This window comes from Triticum aestivum, chromosome 6B, assembly GCF_018294505.1.
Source record: "Triticum aestivum cultivar Chinese Spring chromosome 6B, IWGSC CS RefSeq v2.1, whole genome shotgun sequence".
NCBI classification, from domain to species: Eukaryota; Viridiplantae; Streptophyta; class Magnoliopsida; order Poales; family Poaceae; genus Triticum; species Triticum aestivum.
Window position 1 is genome coordinate 694466197 of NC_057810.1, and position 24034 is coordinate 694490230.

Genomic DNA, 24034 nt, shown 5'->3' on the forward strand with positions numbered 1-24034 from the left:
GTTTGGTTAGTGTCAGCTACCAGTGTCTTAGTCATTGGCTGGCCTGGTGTTTGTTCACCAAATTCGCATATATGCCATGGTTAGTCCTATAACTAAACCCTGCCAATTCAGTTTACGGGGCTGTAAAACAAACTACGCAGTCCGAAAATAGCACAATACTTTCATCAACGGAGCTTCAAGTTTTCATTGGTTAGTTGCTAACAGTATGACTTAGCTGCTACTTGTACTAGTGTAGACAAGGTGGATCTGATGATCACCATTTGCTTTACTTCACTAGTGTCATGGACTGCTGCCAAAATGAAACAACCCAATGGGCAGATGTTCTAGAAACATAATACACATATGCAAATTAGCATAACATTCATTAGTAATGTTCCAAGTTTTCAAAGATTGGTTGCAGACAGTCCAAAAATTGCTACTCTTGCCGTGATATGGTGTCCCAAGCCGTAAACACTTCATCTTCACAGGAACAACATTTCTTGATGTCATCAAAGGTGTAGTCTTACTAACTCAAAGTTGCTACATAAAATTTCAAATAATTCCATGTCATGACTATTCAAAATAAAAACTGAAGGCGGATTTGCTCAATTTGGCACCTGTAACCGGCCCAACTTCGAAAGTGTTCGGCGGAAGGGCAAAACGAGCAAAACTGAAGGCGGGGTAGGGAATGCACAGATATATGGCAAAAACTTCAGATAGGGCAGGGATTTTCAACTTGTGCACAATTTATAACTCCATGATGGCATGACAACACCAGTAGGCAACAGGTGCCAATAAACCCCTGGACCGGAGGAAGAGGAGCGATGTTTTAGGATACAGTGAGCGGTCAATTTAGGACGACAGATCAAGGAAACCCAGACAACTTATTTTTGTGATACCCCTTTGAAGTAGGACGTGGCAGTCATGAGTTTCAACCCTTGTACCTTGTTTCCATCTGCACTGATTCTCCTTTCAGGGTTGGAAGCAAATCCATGTGGGAATCTCACACGTGACAGGACCTCACATAATGCTTTTCTTTTTACCTTGTCCAAGACGTACACAACTAGTGCCATATCCCGCGGTTTACCTTCATCTTGCACCTGCAAATCCTGTCTGATACACAGGTGTGTCAAATCAATTCTAGATTTTAAGGTATCTTTCGTCTTGCCTTCAATATTAAGAAGTGTGCCGATAATGTTGTCACAAATATTTTTCTCGATGTGCATCACATCAAGATTATGCCGCAGATCTAAATCTTTCCAATACCCCATGTCCCACAAAGTGGATCTGTGGGTAAACAATAATCTCTCTTCTGCCCTGCCACACTTCCTTTTCCCGCTACCATTACTAGGATGGTTTCCTGGTGTAATATGCCTGACCTTCTCTAATTCCACTTGCAACTCATCGGCGGTGAGCCTCTTTGGCGCATCATGGTTTTCATGCTTTGCATTGAACACATGTCTTCGGTATTTTCTAGGATGTGGCTTGTCCTTGGCAAGGAAACGACGGTGTCCAATGTAACATATCTTGCTAAGTATTGCGTATGACAGCGGATTCCTGTCACAGCGAACACATGCATTGTAACCATGTGTCGTTCGCCCTGACATAGTGCCCAAAGCCGGATAATCATGGATGCACCAAATTATAATAGCACGCAGAAAGAAATCAGCTGGTGGGCTGCTATATAGGTCTCTAGTGAGAATACCCCTCCATAGCTATTGAAGTTCCTCCACAAGAGGCTCCATGAACAAATCAAAATCCTTTTCAGGACTTTTTGGACCTAGGATGAGCAAGGCCATCATGTAGTTTGATTCTTTGGTGCAGACATTTGGAGGCATGCTGTAAGGGATAACAAGCACTGGCCACATGCTATATGTGGTGCTCTGGTGGCCAAATGAGTTAAATCCATCTGAAGCTAAGCCAAGTCTAATGTTTCTCGGGTCAGCTGCAAACTTTTTATGTTTACGATTGAAGGTTTTCCACTCACTAACATGAGATGGATGGCTCATTACATTCTGATCTCTGTACTCCTGGTTCCTAGAATGCCACAGTACATCCTCTCTTGTTTCAGCATCGTGAAACAACCTTTGCAATCTTGGTATAATTGGAAAATGTCTCAGAACATTATGAGGAATCCTCTTCACAGCATCGCCATCTTTCCATCTTGATGATTTGCATTTCGAGCATTCACTTAAGTTGGCATAATCCTTCCGGAACAGAACACAATTATTCTTACAAACATGGATCATATCATATCCAATTCCAACTGCATGAAGGAAAATCTTCATTTTACTGTAGGTGTGTGGCAGCTCAGACGCATCTGGGAAAGATTTGCGGAAAGCAGCCAACATCGCATCGAATGATTTCTTGGTCATTCACTCAGATGTCTACACCTAAAGAAAGGTGACCATAGCTGAGAATACTGACAACTTATTTCATGGGGTGACAACCACGTTGCATTGTTCCAACATGCGGGCCCACTGTTTTTCTTCTGCAGGTGAAAGTTCATGAAATGCACAAGCATTTCGTAGCATTGTTTCAATGCTGGTCAAACTCACTGGCTCCGCCACCACCACCTCCTCCTCCTCTTCCACCTAAGCATCAGGCAGATCAAGATGGTGATCTGCTGCTTCCACGTAGTCAATAACATTGACGTTCACAACTTCACCATAATGAACCCACCTAGTATATGTGGCTGACATCCCATACAAGTGTAGATGATTTTGCATAGTTGACTGGGGTCTTGTAACTGAATTCATACAACTGCTACACAGGCAGAGCACATCTGATTTCGGACCACCGTACCCAGATCTGATAAAGTTCATGAAGTTTTCAACCCCCTCGACATATGGAGTGGAGAATCTTCAAGTAGAAGTTATCCAAGTCATGTCCATCGGTTAGACATACAAATTAGTTCTTCTGCTAGATATTACAGGAAAAACATATATGCTTTTTTATGAAGTCCAGAAAAAAATACCTAGGTTGATGTCTAAAGCTATGGCAAGATATTTGGATGAGCATATCTAAGTAACGAAATATATGTAAAGCTAATTCAGCAAACAGATTTGAGTGCTAAATTAGGGCAGGCTGTTTCAACAGTTAATGAGGCCGAGCACACAGCCATCAAACTATCAAAGGCCATCACAGCAACAAAGATCGAGTATAAAATGGTGTAGAACTATTTCACCTAAAAGATTGGCTACTAGACCATGGCAATCTACGTCACAATAAATATATGGCAGGATATTTTAGCAACTAATCGGCCTTGGCATGCCATCTTAGCTAAGCAGATTGAGTGCAGAACAGGGCAAGGAAGCTTCTTAAGCAGAGCATATTGACTATAAACTACTTCGGCAAACAGTGAGATTAACAACGTCTATCAGCTAACATTCAACGCTACACCGACATGCACGGGGCCTCAGTCTAGAATGCGCGTACCGTGGGAGAAGCTGGCCGCCGTGCGTCTGAACGTCACCAGCGGTGGCGGCGCTGACCGTCGTGCGCCTCTGATACGTCTCCAGCGTATCTATAATTTTTGATTGTTTCATGCTATTATATTACCTATTTTGGATGTTTATGGGCTTTACTATACACTTTTATATTATTTTTGTGACTACCTACTAACCGGAGGCCCAACCCGAATTGTTGTTGTTTTTTCCTATTTCAGTGTTTCGTAGAAAAGGAATATCAAACGGAATGAAACCTTCGGGAGGGATCTTTTTGGAACAAACAGAATCCAGGAAACTTGTAGTGGACGTCAACAAGAAAATGAGGCGGCCACGAGGGTGCCCGGCGCGCCCTAGGGGGAGGGGGCGCCCCCTGCCTCGTGGCCCCCTCGTTGATCCACCGACCTACTTCTTCCTCCTATATATATCTACGTACCCCGAGAACATCCAGGAGCACCACGGAAAACTATTTCCACTGCCGCAACCTTCTGTATCCGCGAGATCCCATCTTGGAACCTTCGCCGGTGCTCCACTGGAGGGGTAATCAACCACAGAGGGCCTCTCCATCACCACCAAGTCCTCTCCGATGAGTTGTGAGTAGTTTACCACAGACCTTCGGGTCCATAGTTATTAGCTAGATGGCTTCTTCTCTCTCTTTGAATCTTAATACAAAGTTCTCCTCGACCTTCTTGGAGATCTATTCAATGTTACTCTTTTTGCGGTGTGCTTGTCGAGATCCGATGAATTGTGGGTTTATGATCAAGTTTATCTATGAGAAGTATTTGAATCTCCTCTGAATTCTTTTATGTATGATTGGTTATCATTGCAAGTCTCTTCGAATTATCAGTTTGGTTTGGCCTACTAGATTGATCTTTCTTGCAATGGGAGAAGTGCTTAGCTTTGGGTTCAATCTTGCGGTGTCCTTTCCCAGTGACAGCAAGGGCAGCAAGGCACGTATTGTATTGTTGTCATCGAGGATAAAAAGATGGGGTTTATATCATATTGCTTGAGTTTATCCCTCTACATCATGTCATCTTTCTTAATGTGTTACTCTGTTCTTATGAACTTAATACTCTAGATGCAGGCAGGAGTCGGTCGATTTGTGGAGTAATAGTAGTAGATGCAGAATCGTTTCGATCTACTTGTTGTGGACGTGATGCCTATATACATGATCATGCCTAGATATTCTCATAACTATGCACTTTTCTATCAATTGCTCGTTAGTAATTTGTTCACCCACCGTAATACTTATGCTATCTTGAGAGAAACCACTAGTGAAACCTATGGCCCCCGGGTCTATTCTCTATCATATAAGTTTCCGATCTACTTTATTTTGCAATCTTTACTTTTCAATCTATATCATAAAAATACCAAAAATATTTATCTTATCATATTATCTATATCAGATCTCACTTTTGCAAGTGGCCGTGAAGGGATTGACAACCCCTTTATCGCGTTGGTTGAGAGGTTCTTGTTTGTTTGTGTAGGCGCGTGGGACTTGGGAGGAATCTCCTACCGGATTGATACCTTGGTTCTCAAAAACTGAGGGAAATACTTATGCTACTTTGATGCATCACCCTTTCCTCTTCAAGGAAAAAACCAACGCATGCTCAAGATGTAGCAAGAAGGATTTCTGGCGCCATTGCCGGGGAGATCTTCACTCAAGTCAAGACATACCAAGTACCTATCACAAACTCATCTCCCTCGCATTACATTATTTGCCATTCGACTCTCGTTTTCCTCTCCCCCACTTCATCATTGCCGTTTTATTCGCCCTCTATTTTCTGTTCGCCTCTTTTTCGCTTGTCTCTTGTGTGCTTGTGTGTTGGATTGCTTGTCACGATGGCTCAAGATAATACTAAATTGTGTGACTTTTCCAATACCAATAATAATGATTTCCTTAGCACTCCAATTGCTCCTCTTAATGATGTTGAATCTTGTGAAATCAATGCTGCTTTGTTGAATCTTGTTATGAAAGATCAATTCTCCGACCTTCCTAGTGAAGATGCCTCTACTCATCTAAACAATTTTGTTGATTTGTGCGATATGCAAAAGAAGAAAGATATGGACAATGATATTGTTAAATTGAAGTTATTTCTATTTGCACTTAGAGATCGTGCTAAAACTTGGTTTTTCATCTTTGCCTAAAAATAGTATTGATTTTTGGAATAAGTGCAAAGATGCTTTTATCTCTAAATATTTTCCTCCCGCTAAAATCATCTCTCTTAGAAATGATATTATGAATTTTAAGCAACTTGAGCATGAGCATGTTGCACAATCTTGGGAGAGGATGAAATTAATGATATGTAATTGTCCTACACATGGTTTGAATTTATGGATGATCATACAATTTTTTTATGCCGGATTGAATTTTGCTTCTAGAAATCTTTTAGATTCGTCCGCGGGAGACACTTTTATGGAAATCACTTTAGGAGAAGCTACTAAACTCCTAGATAATATTATGGTTAATTATTCTCAATGGCACACCGAAAGATCTACTAGTAAAAAGGTTCATGCGATAGAAGAAATTAATGTTTTGAGTGGAAAGATGGATGAACTTATGAAATTGTTTGCTACTAAAAGTGCTGCCATTGATCCTAACCTTTGTCTACTTTGATTGAGAATAATAATGAATCTATGGATGTGAATTTTGTTGGTAGGAATAATTTTGGTAACAACGCGTGTAGAGGAAATTTCAACCCTAGGCCGTTTCCTAGTAATTCCTCTAATAATTATGGTAATTCCTACAACAATTATTATGGAAATTTTAATAAGATGCCCTCTGATTTGATGATTAGTGTTAAAGAATTTATGAATTCTCAAAAGAATTTCAATGCTTTGCTTGAAGAAAAATTACTTAAAGTTGATGAATTGGCTAGGAACGTGGATATAATTTCTCTTGATGATCATTCTTTAAAACTTAGATTTATTCCACCTAAGCATGATATCAATGAGTCTCTCAAAGCCATGAGAATTGCCATTAATGAGTGCAAAGAAAGAACGCTAGAATGCGTGCTAAGAAAGATTGCTTTGTAAGAGCGTGTTCTTCTAATTTTCATGATAATAATGATGAAGATCTAAAAGTTATTGATGTGTCTCCTATTAAATCATCGTTTTGCAATATTAAGCTTAATAATGATGGGACCGGAGATGAGTCAACTTTAGTAAAAAAACATTCCAATGATTTGGAGTATTTTGATCTTGATGCTAAAATTGGTAAAAGTGGGATTGGAGAGATTAAAACTTTACATAACAATGAACCCACTACTTCGGATTTCAAGGAATTTAATTATGATAATTGTTCCTTAATAGATTGTATTTCCTTGTTGCAATCCGTGTTGAATTCTCCTCATGCTTATAGTCAAAATAAAGCTTTTACTAAACATATCGTTGATGCTTTGATGCAATCTTATGAAGAAAAACTTGAATTAGAAGTTTCTATACTTAGTGGCTGTGACCGTTGAAGCCTTTGTCCCTTCCCCCAAATCAACGGCCAACACGGCACAGTTTACTTCGGGCCGATGTCCTTGAGAGCACAAATCTGCTCTTCTCCCATGGCGGACATGACTGACACCACTAGGTCCTTCCCTTCGGCAAAGCCATCCTTGATCTGCACCAATGGGGAAATGTAATATCGGAGCTGATGATGTAGCGAAGAAAATGGATCAGCACACCTAATAATAAAGACACAACAGCAAGAGTCGCTTTAAACAGCCCATTGTGGTGATTGCATTGGCTTTTTATTCATGGGACTGGTTTCAGAACACCCAACAATGATACGCCCACTACAGAAGTCGCCGAAATCTAGCGCATAGAGTCGGTGATTTATTAAACAAACAAGGAATTGCTAAGCTATATTGACAAGAAAAAACAACTTGACAGTCAACTTATATGGTAAGCTACCAATTCAAACTGCACGAGTGTACTGAATAAATAGCTTGCAGGTTAGTCGGCACTTCTATAAATAAATAGAAGTCCAGAAGGTATCTCAGGTTAGTCGGCACTTCTATAAATAAATAAATAGAAGCAAGAAATGTGCATATATTACATGGTTCATACAAACCTGGCAAAGAAGGGCATCATCAGTTGGGAGCTTGAGGTCATCTTTGGTGCCACCATTCTCAGTCAGCAGACTCACCTGAAAGAAATGTTGACTTCTCAAGGTAAACACACATCCAACAAAAAGATGATGAATATATAGGAGACATTAACAAAATAATCCAACTTACATATCCATCATCAGTTATATCAATGAGCTGGTAATCAGTGCGATTCACATGAGGAACCTGTAAAGATAGCAAAATGCATATTTTAGTATCAACAGAAGCCATTTTAATAGGAAAAATTCCAAGAAATGTACTGACATAACAGTTGTCAGAAGACGACACACTATATTCAAATTTCTCGCTGGTGAAGATGTCAATGGCAACAAAGTGGCAGCTGCCATAATCTCCAGTTTCAGATGTTGAAACCTTAACAACCTGCACATTTGTTTCAAATCCATGCCATTAGAAATCTATTAGCAAGAACAACAAAAATCCGTCAGGGTAAGAATGAATGAATGAATGAAGATCTTAATCTTAAAAATATATAGAAGTACTAAAATCTGGAACGACTGAAGAAATTCATTGGTATTTAAAGTGTCAACTACATCCCGAATGCGTACAGAGCTACAACAACATGACAAATGCACCGCTGGTAGCATTGGTGAACTGATTATGCACTGATAAACTAGGAGGCAGTGAAAAGCAACTACCAAAAAATGGCAGGTATAAAACATACAAGAAAATAAGTAACCCAATCCAGACTTCAGATATTTGGTCTCTGTACTTCAGCCACCACTGAAAATCAGTGATACTGGTTTTCAAATCACAACGCTGAATCAGTTTACCCCCAGCTATGTACCTCAACCGGTAAAAAGTACGAAAAATTTAGACAGATTTGCAATCGTGCTGTCCAAAAAATAAAACAATACATGCCAATAAGAAGCATAAAGACATGGACTTTTTTTTATTGTATGGACCCTTTTATTGAATATTGAATATGGCCATTTTCTTGATACGGATATTTTATTCAACACCTTTGTGCATGAGGTTGCTACAAATCAGTTGCCGCTTTCCGTAATGGGAGACTACACAATTCAAGCAAATAGGATTCGGATTCAGGTAAAATAGACGAATAAGAGGTCTCAAATTCAAGGAGGATCATTACTGGACTAGGATTTTTTTTCTTTCATCAGAAAATTTTAATAATTCTAACTAACCGTGGAAGTAGAGTCGATAGATCTAAACCAACCTATACTGCTAATCTGACGACACACAAACAGCAACATGAACTGAAAAATTCAAATGATGCACATACATTCGTGCCTCTAACTTGGCCTACAGATACAACATTTACCACAGCAACATCCAGCACTACTACTCATAATAAGCACAGGAGAACATCGAGAACCAATCGTGCCGGGTTGTATGTATATATATATACCTTGCAGGGGCGGTTCTCGATGACGATGTACCCGTGTCCTCCGGATGGTGCCGGCCTGCTGCGTGTAGGTCTTCGACGCACCCGCGTCGGCCCTCGACTCGAACTGATGTTCCTCGTCCGACATCCCCCCCTCCCTCGGATCAGGACCCAAAAAGATCTCTACAAATTCCAACGAATAGGAGACAGGATTGGAGCAACGGAGGAGTCACTTGGTGCACAAGAGAACCGGCCGGAGACCCTGCCAACTTCTTAAGCTTTGCTCTCTAGCTTTATAGTCAAGCGCATTCATACCTCTTAGGTAGGAGGACGTGGGCCGGGGGCGGTGGATGGAGTCAAGCGGTATTGATGCCATGCGCTGTTCCAACCTCCATCCATAGGTACTGCTCCAACTTCTATCCAGACCGGTCCCGGCTGCCATTCTCAGCCAACGGCGATAGAACCTGCTGCCTCCTTCATGGATGAGCGATGTGATGATGGGTCCTTCCAGCCTGCCCTAGCTCATGGTTTGCCCGTCATATTCATTCATTCATTCATTTTCCATCACGTTAGTCACACACCGTGATGCACGTGTATGCGTAGACTTGACTACGTATGTACATCACCGGACTGAAAGTGAGGAAACAATTAAGCGTACAAGAATTATCTAGAGGAATTAATGCACGGCACAGAATAAACTTCGTCGGAGCCATCTAAACCCGATCATACTGTCTCCTCATTAGATTTTTATTTGGATGATATGTTGTTGTTATTGTTAGCTTAAGTATGATGTATTATCTAAAAATGTCTTGCCTGCATTTCACAGATACTAACACTTCTACTGTTGTTCCCCTCCCCCACCCAAACATCATAATTTGAAGTTTCGTATTGTTGATACGAACATCTTTGAAGTTTGGGCCATCGCCATCTGATCTCATCTCGAAGGCCGAAGTTGTGTTCGAAATACTGAGATTTTGTATTCAGAACACTATTCGGCACATTACGCCCCCAAGACTGCCTCGTACGGAAAAATGATCTACATGGATTGTCTTCGTCTTGTCGAAACGATCAATTTTGATATAAGAATCGTTCCAATCCGAGTTCGTATGCAAAAGTTAGAGCCATCCGAATACAACACTATCATGAGCCAAAAGTGGCGCGCCCCACCAGACACCCTGTCTGATAGGTAGCGCGAATAACAACATGTGTTGCACGAGCGATTTGACCCTCAAGATGAACTCTAATCAAAAAACGTTCAACATAAAAGTTGTTCGTCTCGTCGAAAGATTGCTTTTGGACTCGTTTCCATCCGAGGTCGTTTACCACCTCAAAAGTTACCCGCAAGGTGCAGCCAGTTTAAACCGAACAGTTTTGGAAAGTTCGGACAAAACCAATCCGAATTTGACTAGGGTTTTGGACGTGAATCCAAACCTTTTCCTTGCACGAGAAGTCCAGCCGCCTCTTATATACCTGAGGGGTAATGGCCGATTGAACAACACACAATCGATCAATCAATCTACCACTTTTTATCTTTTATCTTTTCTTCTTAACCCTAGTTCTTTTTCTTCCTCGTTCTTCGTTCGTTCTTCTTCATTGCAGGGCGGCGAACCTCGAGGCCCTAGGGGCGATCAGGTCGACCTAGGGCAGCCCATAGCCGCCGCGCGCCCAGACGGGGTCCCTCCCGGGCGTGTGGGGTTTTGGGTCCCAAAAGCGCCGGCTTGCTGTCTTGCGTATCGCGCTGGAAGTCGGTCTCCCGCGGTGTGAGTTGCGGAGCATCTCCCTCGGCGCCGCGGGTACACATCGACGTGTTCGTGTGACGCGTTCCAGCGTCAACACACTTTTTGGCGACTCCGCTGGGGATGAAGCTTTGAACGGTCTCCAGCCCGTTCTTGTTACGAAGAGATCGTCATCAAGTTGCTGCAATCTACAAAGGTAATATGAATACCCAATTCCTCTTTGTAGATGCAAATAATCCATATGTTGTTGCTGGATCACCTATTGAGCATAATGTATCGGCTAGCCCTAGTTTTATCAATCATGCATCTAATTATGTGCAAGGGCCGATGCAAAACAATCTTCATGTTTCAAATTCTTATAAATTTAGCAACATGCAACATATTTATCCCAACTCCCATGCATCGGCAACCCCACAAATTCATATGCCGATGAGCAACATGATGAGTTCGATTAATCAATTTGAAACACCCCAAGTTAGAATTTTCAATGCCATACAAGAAAGTGTTTCACCCTTTTATTCATCGGCAGCTAATGTGCAATATAGTAATCCAACCATGCCGATGAATGAGAGAATTGGCCATGCTACTAATGGCTATTTGGCCAGTTACTCTCAACCGTCATATGCTACACCTCATGTTAGTAATTCTTCGGCACCATACACAACTGTAGATGCTCATAATTCGGCTTCACACCTTCCTGGTTATAGCCGAATGAATGTAAATTGTACAGGAGCGGTTGTGCCCAACATTGTAGAAGATGAGGTAGTGGTGGCTGCATTGAAGAGTTTAGCCCAAAATAAGAGAATTAGTGCTCTTTGCCTTGAACAACATGAAAAGGGGCTATTTCCTGATTATGCCGTAATAAAAGCTAGAGTTTTGCAAGAAGATGAATCTTTGCCAATTGATAAAATTGGCGAGCAAAAGTATGGTCTTACAACACTGCATATGCCTTCACCTAGTACTACATCATATTATACACCCCCTACACAATTGCAAAATTTCGGCAACACCCATGTGTCATTGCCGAAAGAATCTAAAAGCATTGGGGGGTAATCATATCCGGAGTGGGCTGAAATTGAGAAAAAGCTTAAAGCTAATTTTTCCGCTCGCCGTCAGAAACAAATAGAAAAAGAATTGGCTCAGATAAAAGAAGCATTGCCAATTGGTACTATCAATGAAAAGAAGGATGATTCGGAACATGAAAATGCTTCGGTTGAAAAAGTCGAATCAAGTAGTATATATTCTGAATCCATCAAATCCAACGAGGCAAGCATTATTGAGAAAGGGCATGGCAAGCATAGGAAAACAACGGTGCTTAATTTTTATGAAGTTAATGGAACCTACTTCCTGCCCTATGAGTTCCGTGCTGTAGAAGTTGACAAGCTTCAAGGACAAGAACAAGTAGCCGAACAAAGTTCGGCCGACAAAAATCTTCAAAGCAATGATGCACGGATTCAATAAAAAGATGATGACAAGGTGTTGGGGAGCCATCCAAAGATGGAGCAAGATGTTCTTCAAATGGCACCACTATCATGCTCTCCCAACATATTTGAAGAGGTATGCATAGCGAGTAATTTACCTATTTTCAGATTTGGTCGCAACTTCATTATTGATGCATCTATAAGAAATATTCTCATAAGTAATTTTGAAAGACCAATAAGGAAGGGTAATTTACTTGTTAGCAGTAAAATTGTTATGGAACATATCGGTCAACCCATTGCACCATTTATAAAGACCGATAATGACTTATTGTTACAGCCAAAGCATTTCCCGTTGCTTTCTCTAAAGTTCATATCTAGTTGGGTAGCTTTGCTTATTTCTTACTTGGCTTACACTTGGTCTCAACTGAGACATGTATGTTCTAAATATCTTCATTTCAGAAATTTAAAGCCAAGGTTAAATTCTATAGAGAAAATAGAAGCTAATATAATATCATATCCAAAGACATCGGAGATAGAGTGCAAAACACAATGCATAGCCGAATGGTGTGATGCAAAATCTGAACCATTCGTTTGCTTAACTCCAAAGCCGTTCTCACAACAAGATCGTCTAGAGAATGAAAAGTTTACCTTCAATTCAAGCATGTGTGATCAAATATTTGATTTGTTGTTGCAAAATAATTATATTAGAATTCTTGATCACCATGTTGAACCATCTGTCCAGGAACGAATGTATTGTAAGTTGCATGATTCGTCCAAGCATAATTTTGAGGATTGCAACATGTTTCGTCAAATAGTTAAATCGGCCATTGATAAAGGACGATTGAAATTTGTTGAGACACCAAGAGATGACCAGTCTATTCCGATTGGTCCCGATGGTAGAAAGTTGTTGCATCGGCTGATTCAAGCCGATCCATTTGAAGAGAAGGTAAAAACTACAGGTGATGGGATCAAGCTTTCAAGTAAAGAAGTTGTTGAAGAGCATAATGAACATAATCTTGAGGGCAAGAATTCCATCGAAGCTACAATGGGGACGCCAAGGACTGGGGGGCAACAAGCAAATGCAATGATCGATGAAAGCAAACCAGAAGAAAACAAAGGCCGAAATAAGCGCAAGTGTAAGAGATCAAAAGTCACCTTCGCTGAACTATTGGATAAATATCAAAAGAAGAGTGAAGAGAAGAATGCTTATCGGCCAAATCATGCAAAGAAACCAAGGTCACCCCCAAGGCGCAAATATGAGGATCGGTATTGGCAAAGTGATAATTTTAATGCAACATATTCATATCCTTATTTTGGGCCGCCAATGCCAATGCCGTGGATGCCTCCCTATGCTCATATAGATACATATTCATCATGGGACAGGTATGATACAAGGGCACATTCTCCATCTTATTCTAGACCATCTCACCAATACTATGCAGCTCCAAGAAGATCAACATTTGAACAATCACGCTTCAAAGACCGTTTCAATCATAAGGAATTGGTCCAGAGCTCAAGGAAGAAGAAAGAGGTGGTCAAGCAGGTTTACCGCATTAAGAGAGATGGTCGTAAGAGTGCAATTTCAGATTTGATCTCAAATGAAAAAGAGCCAATTAAAGTGTTGACATTGGCTACTAAAGGCAATGAGACAAAGCAACCAATTATTGAGAATCGAAGTGCCAAATCTGAAGAAAAGAATTTGAGAGTGCACAAGGCCAAAAAGGAATTGCCATTGGTCAAAACAGAATCACAACCGAGATGCCCGCTTGGCTTATCGTATTGGCAAAAGAAGAAATTACAAAAACTTAGTGCACAAGAACTTGAAGAAAGGAACATGGCATGGGTTCCCAAAGGAAGTGCTCAAAATAAGAATTATGTGCAAGCTTCCATTACAAGAAGTGCGGCAAAGGTGAAGAAGGAAAAGTGTGAAAACTACGAAGGACCAAGCCGAAGGTTTCAACATCTTTGGTCTACACATTATCCATATTCTGCAACTATGCCATTAATGCCTATGCCATGGAATTCGTCATCAGGTATGATTGGTAACCCTCAATGGGCTTATTTTAATCCATGGATGCAATATAATTTCTTACATCATGAAAGGGTATTGCCAAATCACTATACATTTGATTAGCTACAAGTTTGTTGCTGATCCAAAGGGCCGAAATACTTGATTTGTCATTTCGTTTGTTTATTTTGGCTATATGTGATTCGAATGAAGTTTACATGGTAATGGCCGATATTTATCTATCGTCCTAAGATTATGTCAATGCATGGTCGATGTGGTATCCAAACATCGTCCTTAGTTCAATAGGAGACCAAAACAAGCCTCATACAACTTAAAATATGTTTGCACAATAATAAAAGCCGAATATGAAAATTTATTAGGTTTGGAGCTTTTGGTTGCTGTAGGTGCTATACAGATTGAGGCTTTCAGTGATTCGTTATAAGTAGTGCAACAAATATACAAGGGTTATCAATGTTTTGACGAATCACTTATAGTTTATCTTGGGATATGTCTAGATGCAAAATTTACCTTGGGTTGCTTTAATATCCTTCATATATCTAGACATGACAATTCGAAAGAGTTGGCACAGCAAGCATCCGGCTACTATGATAACCATGGTGTATTGTATTATTTCTATCAATAGCCGATGCTAGGTCTTGTCAACATAGGTAAGGCTGAACCGAAGCCCACCGCTTAGGCCACTAATGAAACTTTTTTGCAGGCGAAGTAAGGATTGGAGAAAGTTTATTATTGATTATCAGCAAAATCTTAGCAAAAGGGTGAATAATATGGTTTCGAGGATGACCTTGAGATACATATCTATGGGACTTTATGATCGGATTGTTAAGGAAGTTGAGAAAGTTTCACCCAAGCTTGCGTCAAAATATTCACACAAGCAATGGCCGATATAAACTTATCGTCCTAAGAATATGCCAAAATGGCCGATGGAGTGTTGACATCGTCCTTAGAGCAAGCTATGTGCAAGTTATTTTTCGGCACACAGGCTTTGCCGAAAAACAGGGGGGCATGTGTTGACACCAGATTTTGGCACAGTCAAGAACTTATTTAAAATGGCCTCAAATAGAGAAGTGTTCTACATGAAAAAGTTTCGTATTGTCGATACGAACATCTTTGAAGTTTGGGCCATCGCCATCTGATCTCATCTCGAAGGCCGAAGTTGTATTCGAAATACTGAGATTTTGTATTCAGAACACTATTCGACACATTACGCCCCCAAGACTGCCTCGTACGGAAAAATGATCTACATGGATTGTCTTCGTCTCGTCGAAACGATTGATTTTCATATAATAATCCTTCTAATCCGAGTTCGTATGCAAAAGTTAGAGTCATCCGAATACAGCACTATCACGAGCCAAAAGTGGCGCGCGCCACCAGACACCCTGTCTGATGGGTAGCGCGAATAACAGCCTGTGTTGCACGAGCGATTTGACCCTCAAGATGAACTCTAATAAAAAAACATTCATCATAAAAGTTGTTCGTCTCGTCGGCCATCACATGGCCGACTCCAAAAAGCCGCGAGAGGGCCGACTCCAGAAAGCCGGCCATCACATGGCCGACTCCAGGAAGCCGGCCACCATATGGCCGACTCCCAGAAGCCGGCCCCCAATAGGTGGCCCAGATCGGGCCCTCGAAGTTTGTACCAACATAATGGCGACGAGACGGGGCGTGGCGACAGTGAAGCGCGCCGCCCCCGAATCCCGGGGTCGCATGGCTACAGTACGCCGTACGGGGCTGCCATGACCCATCCGGCACGGCACTTTTGCCATGCTGACCATGACGTCACCCAAGACGGGCCTACAGTACGGCCCGCAGGCGACGGGCCCCTTTGGTCAGAGAGACATCCGAAGGCGGCCACGCACCCCCTAGTCGACCAGGGATGAAGCCGGCTCTCCTCAGCCGGCTCATTCTTTCCCTCGAAGAACGAGCCTCGTTAAGGAGACAAGATAAGGTGAGGCTACAGTGAGCGCCCGCAAGGCGGCGGCCCTATAGCCACGCTTACCTCGACCAAGCCCTCGTCATCAAGAGCGGGGCAATAGTAACCAGCCCCCGACAAGACCCCCAAGCGGTGGGGCCTATCTGTCTACCAGGAGGCCGGCAGCCGACGGGGCCCGCTAGTCGGCGGGCCCCAGCGGTCGGCGGAGAAGCCGACAGGCGTAGACACTGACGGCTGGGCCCAGGCCCAGTTGGATTACCATTGTACCCTTGGGGGGGGGGGGGTAGGCCTATATAAACCCCCCGGGGCGCCCATGCAAAGGGTTGGACTTTGATAGTTTTAGACACTACTTGGAGAGGAAAATAGAGCTAGCCTTGCCCCTTCTTTCTCCTCTCACCGAACAGCTCAAGGAGCCTCTTGTAGCTACTTATTGATCTAGTGATCATGCGGAGACCCCGCAGAGCAGGACTAGGGGTGTTATCTCCACGGAGAGCCCCGAACCTGGGTAAGATTCGCCGGCGTGCATATCTTTGCCTTATCCCGTTTCCAGGCACCAACGACGTCTTATTGGCTCCCACAATGATAAGCCACCCGTTGGCATATGTCGCACCAACCACCCGACATTTGGTGCCCACCGTGGGGCCAGGTGCACCATCGTCCGGAGACCTGTTCTGGACGGGAACCCTCTTCCTTCCCCGCGAGCGTAGCCAGCCCGGCACGCCCGATGGCGCTTGCCCGACGCGCTGCAAGGTGTCGACGACGCCTGCGCGGCGAGCTGCATCGCCGATCTCCTTGGCGAGGCTCGCATCTCCGACGAGCCCGCGTCTGACACGGGCACCGGCTGCCTCGAGAGCCGCCTCGTCAGCCTCCTTGACCAACTCCAGGTCTCCAGCGAGCCTGCTGTGGATTTGGAGTCGGTCGGCTCCACCGACCCGATGCTTGTCGACTCCGACACCGCATCACTCGATGCTTTCCCCACCAACGTGGTGGTTTTCGACAATCCTCTCCCACGAGCCGACAATGGCGGCAGCATCGTAACCGAGGTGCTGGTCATCAGCCACGGAGTCACCTCCGGCGAGAACACCCACGACGCCCTACAAGCGGTGCTGCAGGACTTGTCTGTCCCCATCCCGACCGACGCCGACGCCGAGGCGTTGGAGGCACGCCGCCTTGCCCTCGTCGCAGAGGGCCAGAGGCTAGCCACCATGAGACGCCTCACCGAGGCCCACCAGCGCGAAGTTGACCGTGCCGCCTTCGGCAAGCCGCCTCCCGATGGACCGAGCCGGGCCGGCATTGTCCAGAAACGCGGCGCGGCCATCGCCGACATGCTGGGGGCAGAACGCCCGGTCTACGCCATGCCTCTTGAGAACCTACGTCCGCCCAGTCGGTCGTAGACGAGCTGAACGGAGTAGGGGCCGACGAGCTCCCCTACATGACCAGGCGAATCCAGCAGCTGATCGACGCGGCCGCAAGGCGGCACAAAGCCGGCGTCCACGCCGAAAGTCCTCCCCCGCGCCGAGAACACGACGCAACGTCACGTACGCCGACTGCGGGCGGAGCCCGCATAAGGCAGGAAAAGGAGCCGGCTGCCAGTCGCAGCCGGACTCGAGTCACTATCGAGCGCGACGCAGAAGGCCGCCCTCGAGCCATGGAGCGACGAGGCGACCCGCCTCCTCCTCCGCCTCGTGGGGAGAGATATCCCACCCCGCCGCATGTCACGCATCCGACTCTCAGCGGCCGACTAGGTCGCCGCGAAGGAGTCGGCGAAAACGACGCCCGTCATCGGATCGACTGCCTCACGCGGTCCCTGGCATTAGAAGAAGAAGATGATGTCGGCCCGCCCTGCTTCGGCCCCCGCATCTGCGACGAGCCCTTCCCCAAAGGGTTCTCGCTCCCAAGAGATACGCCCAAGTTCAACGGCTCCGTGAAGCCGGAAGATTGGTTGATTGACTACTCTACCGCAGTCCGCATAGCGAACGACAATAGGCGCGTTGCCGTAAAATACGTCCCCCTGATGCTCCAGGGCATGGCGCGCACCTGGCTCAATAGCCTCAAGCCCTACAGCGTCAACAGCTGGCTCGATTTTACGGAAGCCTTCATCCGCAACTTCACCAGCACCTACAAGCGGGCTCCCAAGCCCCGACAGCTCTCCTTGTGCGTACAAGGACCCAACGAGTCGACTCGCGACTATCTCACGCGTTGGGCCGAGCTCTGAAACTCCTGCGAAGGGGTGCACGAGGTCCAAGCCATAGAGTACTTCATGACCGGGTGCCGAGAAGGCACCCTCCTCAAGCACCGACTCCTCTGCGACGAGCCGACTACCCTCGACGAGCTGCTAGTCATCGCGGACAAATACGCCACGACCGACTCCTCCATGAAGACCGAGCTCCGAGTAGATGCATCCGGGAAGGTGCTTGCGCCGGCTCCCAAGATGCCGGCTGGAGAGTCTACTCGGCGCCAATACCAGAACGACAACAAGCGCAAGGCTCCGATGCCGACTTCCGCCAGTCGGCAAGTAGCCACCGCCGAAGACGAACAACCTAAGGGGCGGCCCGCGCCCAAGAAGCAGAAGGGCGGCAGGCCGGCTTGGCAGCCGGCTTTCTCCTACGAGCAAGCCCTTGATGCCCCCTGCAAGTTTCACAGCGGCGCGAAGGCCTCCAACCACACCACTCGGAAATGCTATTGGCTCACGCGAATCTCCAAAGGCGAGGGACTGGTGCCGCCTCCGCCTGCTGGTCAGCCGCCTCCGGCTCCTCAACAGCCGGCCGCTCGGCCAGCAGTCAGAGCCGTCCATGATGAATTCCCTGACGAGCATGCCGCCTACATCGTCTTTACAAGCCAGCCAGAAGATCGGCGAAGTCGGCACCGACAACACCAAGAAGTCAACGCGGTCGCATCCAACAACCCCGAGTTCATGCATTAGTCGGAGAAACCTATCAGTTGGAGCCGGGCCGATCACCCAGAGGTGATGCCGTCTCCCGGCTCTTATGCCTTGGTTTTGGATGCCACCCTCGCAACAGATCGGCGGGCCGCCCGATTCTCCCGCGTACTGATAGATGGTGGAAGCAGCATCAACATACTGTACTGTGACACCATGGAGAAGCTAAATATCAAGGCAAAGCAGCTCATGCCAAGTCGGACTGTGTTCCATGGCATCGTACCCGGCCTGTCCTGTGCTCCGATTGGCAAGATCAAGATAGACGTTCTCTTTGGAGACAAGGACCGTTTTCACCTAGAAGCAATATGGTTCGAGGTAGTGGATTTGGAGAGCCCTTACCACGCGCTGCTTGGCCGACCTGCGTTGGCCAAGTTCATGGCTGTGCCCCACTATGCCTACCTCAAGATGAAGATGCCGAGTTCCAAGGGCGTCATCACCATATCCGGAGACTACAAGAAGTCCGCCGAATGTGCAGCTGCAAGCAGCTGGCTGGCCGAGTCCCTCGTGATTGCTGAAGAGAAGAAGATGCTAGACCGGGTCGTGGCCATGGCCGGCAAGCAGCCGGCCTTGTCCCCTGATCCCAAGGAATATCAGGCCCAGTATTCTTTCCAGCCGGCCAAAGAAACCAAGAAGATACCTCTGGACCCGGAGCACCCGGAGAGGTACGCGGTCATGGGAACCGGCCTTGACAGCAAATAGGAAAGCGAGCTCATCGATTTCCTCCGTGAGAATCGGGACATCTTTGCATGGTCTCCCAAAGACATGTCGGGTGTTCCGACGGATTTCACCGAGCACAAGCTACACGTCCGAAAGGACGCCAAGCTGGTCAAGCAGCCCTTGCGCCGCCTGTCAGAGGAGAAGAGAAGAGTAGTTGGAGAAGAGATAGCCCGACTTCTGGCAGCCGTCTTCATCATGAAGGTTTTCTTTCCTGAGTGGCTTGCCAACCCGGTCCTAGTGTTGAAGAAGAACAAACAATGGCGCATGTGCATTGACTACACCAGCCTCAACAAAGCCTGCCCCAAAGATCCTTTTGCCCTGCCAAGAATTGATCAAGTGATAGACTCCACAGCCGGATGCGAGCTGTTGAGTTTTTTGGATGCTTACTCAGGCTACCATGAGATAAAATTAGACCCAGCTGACCGTCTGAAGACCGCCTTCATCACATCATTCGGAGCTTTCTGCTACCTGACTATGACATTCGGCTTGAGAAACGCCGGTGTCACTTTTCAGCATTGCATGCAGAAATGCCTCCTCAAGCAACTCGGTAGAAATGCCCACGTCTATGTGGACGACATTGTGGTGAAGACGGAGAAGCGCGGCACCCTACTGGAAGATCTTAAAGAGACGTTCGAGAACCTGCGCCGGTTTCAGATCAAGCTCAATCCAGAAAAATGCGTGTTCGGAGTGCCAGCCGGTCAGCTCCTAGGCTTCCTGGTCTCCGAACGCGGCATCGAATGCAACCCGGTGAAGATCAAGGCTATAGAGAGAATGGAGATTCCTACCAAGCTAAGAGATGTCCAGAAATTTACCGGCTGCTTGGCCTCCCTCAACCGCTTCATCAGCCAGCTCGGGGAGAAGGCCCTCCCTCTCTACCGACTCATGAAGAAGTTCACTCACTTCGAGTGGAACGACCAAGCAGATCAAGCTTTCCACGAGTTAAAAAAGATGCTGTCCATGCCGCCTGTCCTGGCGGCACCGACTGAGAAAGAGCCCATGCTCCTTTACATTGCCGCCACCAGCCGAGTCGTCAGCACTGTCATCGTGGTTCAACGCCCGAAAGAGGGCCGAGTTCAGCCAGTCCAGAGGCCGGTCTATTACCTGAGTGAAGTATTGTCCACATCAAAGTAGAACTATCCGCACTATCAGAAGATGTGTTACGATGTGTATTTCGCCGCCAAGAAACTCAAGCCCTATTTCCAAGAGCACCCCATCATGGTCGTATGCACTGCCCCGCTGGCCGAGATCATAGGCAGCCGGGATGCATCTGGCCGGGTGGCCAAATGGGCCATTGCGTTGGCCCCTTACACGATCTTCTACCAGCCCCGCACTGCCATCAAGTCTCAAGCATTGGCCGACTTCCTCGTCGATTGGGCCGAGACCCAGTACCTACCGCTTGCGCCCAACTCCACTCATTGGCGGATGCACTTCGACGGATCCAAGATGTGCACCGGCTTGGGAGCCAACGTCGTCCTCACCTCTCCCAAGGGCGACAAGCTCAGATACACATTGCAAATTCATTTTGCCGCCTCCAACAATGTGGCCGAGTAAGAGGCGCTCATACACGGGCTCCGGCTAGCCAAAGAACTCGGCATCCGCCGGATCCTGTGTTATGGCGACTCGGACTTGGTAGTCGAACAATCATCCGGCGACTGGGACGCCAAGGATGCAAACATGGCGAGTTACCGCTTCCTCGTTCAGCAACTCAGTGGATACTTCAAAGGGTGCGAGTTCCTCCATGTGCCACGGGCCGACAATGAGCAAGCAGATGCCCTGGCACGGATAGGCTCCACCCGACAAGCCATACCAACCGGTGTCTCCCTCCAACGCCTCCTTAAGCCGTCTGTCAAGCCGTCTCCAGAGTCCGATTTCATCTTCGTGCCGCCTGACCCCGATGTGGCCAGAGCCGACTTGGGGGGCCAAGCAGGCGGCTCGGGGACTTCGACAGGCGGCTCGGGGACTGCTGTAGTCAAACCCGGCCCGGGGACTTCAGAACACGGCTCGGGGACTATTGCAGTCGGCCCGGGGACTTCAGAACACGGCTCGGGGACTATTGCAGTCGGCCCGGGGACTGCATCAACACAACAGGCGGTGGCCGACTCCAACTCTTCATCACCCAGCCCACCCGCCCTGGTTGTGGTAGCCACATTGACAATGGAAGAAGTCACAGCTCCATCATGGGCCCAGCCCATCCTCAATTTCTTGATTAACAGGGAGCTGCCGACTGACGAGATCTCGGTAAGACAAGTCCAACGCTGAGCCGGAGCTTACACAATAATGAACCGAAAGCTTGTTAGGCGCAGCGTCACTGGAGTCTTCCAGCGCTGCATCGAGCCAGAGAAGGGCATAACAATCCTCGAAGATATATACCAAGGCGAAAGCAGCCACCACGCAACCTCAAGATCACTCGTCGCCAAAGCTTTCCGCCATGGTTTCTTTTGGCCAACTGCTTTGGACGACGCCAAGGAACTAGTCAAACACTGCAAAGGGTGCCAAGTCTTCAGCTCCAAGCAACACCTGCCGGCTTTCGTACTCAAGACCATCCCCCTCACATGGCCCTTTGCCGTCTGGGGGTTGGACATGGTGGGCCCATTCAAGATGGCACGCGGTGGCATGACACATCTGCTTGTCGTCGTGGACAAATTTACCAAGTGGATTGAAGCAAAGCCGATCAAGAAGCTGAATGGGCCGACTGCCGTAACATTCATTGCAGATATCACAACCCAGTACGGCGTGCCGCATAGCATCATCACCGACAACGGCACGAACTTCGCCAAGGGAGCACTGGCACGTTTCTGCGCAACTCACAGCATCCGACTGGACTTAGCGTCCGTTGCCCACCCGCAGTCAAACGGCCAGGTCGAGCGAGCAAACGACCTCATCCTCTCTGGCATCAAGCCTCGACTAGTCGTACCACTGGAGCATTCGGCCGGCTGTTGGCTTGACGAGCTACCGGCCGTCCTCTGGAGCTTACGCACTACTCCAAACAAGTCAACCGGCTTCACTCCTTTCTTCCTTGTATATGGTGCCGAGGCTGTCATCCTGACTGACATTGAGTTCGACTCACCTCGGGTCACCATGTACACGAAAGCGGAGGCGAAGGAAGCGCGAGAAGACGGCGTCGATCTACTGGAAGAAGGCCGGCTGTTAGCCCTCAGCCGGTCCGCCATCTACCAGCAAGGTCTACGCCGTTACCACAGCCGGAAGGTCAAGTCGAGATCCTTCCAAGAGGGCGACCTTGTGCTCCGGCTGATCCAGCGAACAGCCGGCCAGCACAAGCTCTTGGCCCCTTGGGAAGGCCCATTCATCATCAGCCGAGCCTTAGGCACGAAAGAGGGACGACTCCGGCAAGGAGTCGGAACGACCATGGAACGCCAACCTCCTCCGAAGATTTTACAGTTAAAATGCAGTATGTACTACGTAACCTTTTGTACTAAGTATGAGACAACGGGCTCCCCGAGGAGCACTTGGGGACTACCCTCTTTTATTTATGAATGACGAGTATCACACTCATGTTTACGTCATCACATTCATTATATCGTCCGGCACCGGGTTCGATCAGTCGGCCCGGGGACTTGCCATCTTGGGTTATGTTTAAGTTCTACCAGAAGTCAGACAAGTAGTGTGCCGGCACCTGAGCCCTCTCTTGTTGAAAGTCGCAGCTCAAAGAACTGACTGTCCGACTAACAAGAGCCAAAGGCAGGAAGGGATGCCCACATGAAAAATGGCTAAGGACTAAACGAACTTATATAACTCAGGCCGGCTTCACCCCCGCCAACCGGCTGTCAGAGCAGCCGGCTGGCCGGCTTCCTTTCTTACTTTGCTACAATCTAAAAAGCTCGAGTACTTGCCCTCCCAGACGACCAGGTCCTTACCCGGCCACAGACTGCAGAGCAGCTGTCTGACTGGGAGGGCGGCGACCAAGGGAGGGCGGCAAAGGAAAGCAACCCAAGATGAAAAGCAACTAAGAATGGACGCCAAGCATATGCATAATTATATTTACACAAAAGGCCTTCGAAAGGCCGGCATTCAACATAGTTTGAATACACCCCCAGTGGGTGGAACTGCGCAAATTTAATAAAAAGTTGTTCAAAAGTAACTAGCAGGAAGGTAAAGGTGGCAAGTCAGGCCAAGGGAGCAACAGGCGTGTCGGGCAGGATGGTGGAAACAGAAGTGTCGTCCGGGTGAGTGGCCGGCTGGCGGGTCTCGGCTTGGTCGCCACCTACGGCAGGCGGCATTCCCGCATGCGCCTCGTTGCTAGAGGCACGATCAGGCTGAGGCTGGTCGGTCGCTCCACCGTGTCGGGCAGGCAGCGGGCCCCTTTGGTCAGAGAGACATCCGAAGGCGGCCACGCGCCCCCTAGTCAGCCAGG

General features: G+C 46.9%; 1 pseudogene; it reads right to left on the reverse strand.

Moving 5' to 3' along the window:
* Positions 1 to 6761: 6761 nt before the first annotated feature.
* On the reverse strand, positions 6762 to 9137 carry LOC123134925 (eukaryotic translation initiation factor 5A-1-like; annotated as a pseudogene).
* Positions 9138 to 24034: the final 14897 nt, after the last annotated feature.